This window comes from Canis lupus, chromosome 18, assembly GCF_003254725.2.
Source record: "Canis lupus dingo isolate Sandy chromosome 18, ASM325472v2, whole genome shotgun sequence".
In the NCBI taxonomy this organism is placed as follows: Eukaryota; Metazoa; Chordata; class Mammalia; order Carnivora; family Canidae; genus Canis; species Canis lupus.
Window position 1 is genome coordinate 24,321,294 of NC_064260.1, and position 1,653 is coordinate 24,322,946.

The window sequence follows — 1,653 nt, forward strand, 5'->3', positions numbered from 1 at the left end:
CCTGATCCTGGGGTCCCGGGATCGAGTCCTGCATCAGGCTCCCTGTGGGGAGTCTGCTTCTCCCTCTGCCTGTGTCTTGGCCTCTCTCTGTGTCTCTCATGAATAAATAAATCATAAATAAATAAATTAAATAAATAAATAAATAAATGTAGGAGATATTTTCCTTAAATTACATTTTTTTTACCAATTCATCGTTAAATTGTCAAAATCCTTATTTAGCCTTTCCTCATCAAATTCCCATATTTTTCTACAAATGCAGTATTAATACATTTCCCTACAGCATTAACTCTGTTTAAAATTCCATGGTTTTCATGTTTTATTCACTCTCTTCTGTAAACATTCTTTATCCGTTTGAATTTGAATTTACATGACAGTCTATTAAACAAAAAGCTTTTTTTTTTTTGAGAAGTGAGTTCAAGAGTTCAGTTTCAAAAAAACTTGAGATATACTTATCCTATTCTTTTAATTTTTTTAGGTTTGACAAATTTACAACAGCAATTTCATGTTGCAGATGAAAATTATAATCATTGGGAATTTTTTCAACTTCAATCCAGAGACAATTCAGTACCCTTATTTTTATAGAACTAGTTCACATTCTTTTTTTCTGCCCCCCAATATGGAACGCTTCACAAATTTGCATATCATCCTGGCACAGGAGATATGCTAGGCTTCTCTGTATCATTCCTTTTTTTAAAAAAAAATATATGTGAGGAGAGCACTCACATTCTTATTAAATGACATATTGTATACTCGGTGACCTCTCTTTTGCTACTTAAATATAGAATTAAACTATAAATGATAGCAAATATTCCTTCAATTTCTGTGGTTATGGAAGAGCACCAGATAGCATATTTGCAGGCTTTGTGGTATAGTTTTGGTATCAAAAATGATTTTGAGCTTGTAGTTTGCTTTGATGAAATGACTACATGAAGCAGAGGGCAGTTTTCCAGTCTCAACATTAAAAGCCTAAGATACTGATTTTTTTTCCTGTTCCTATCCAAGAGAAATCTTTGTACCGTAAGCCAAAGACTTGCACCAAATTAGTTAGTATTGTTTAAAGGGAAGGTTGAACACAATCTCTTCTTTGGCATAGAAATATTATAGATGGCAAGTGCAGATGTTTCCAGAGTGCATGCCATGTAGCCTTTTATTGAGTTTATATTGTGGAAATTTATGGTACTGTAAAGATTTATCCAGACATCAGTGGGTAACAGATAGCAAATGAAAAACCTTATAGTTCTTTATGAGGCATGTGCATTAAGAGCAATGACCTTTGTGCTCTTTCAAATAAAAATAAAATAGAATTATAAAAACAATAATTGAGATCCTTGTCTACAGTTTATCTTTTTGAAAACTAATATCCAGCTAATTGACTCTTTATCCTTTGTATTTATCTTTTACCACAAAGTTTTTATCCTCCTGGAAAGTATTTCTTTAAAATCATAAGAATTCTGTCTATACAGTGTAAGGATTAGGGCTGAAAATGTTTGAATACAATAAAAATATCCACATCACTATCTTTGAAGCATTATCAATTTATCTGACCTTTAATTTGAAACATATGTAATATATGTATGAATGAATACCTCTCACGTAAAGTCTACCGATAGAAACTGTATTCTTTATAAAAAGAAAACAAATATGTGCTGATTT

General features: G+C 31.6%; 1 pseudogene; it reads right to left on the reverse strand.

Moving 5' to 3' along the window:
- Positions 1-610: 610 nt before the first annotated feature.
- On the reverse strand, positions 611-708 carry LOC112661551 (U6 spliceosomal RNA; annotated as a pseudogene).
- Positions 709-1,653: the final 945 nt, after the last annotated feature.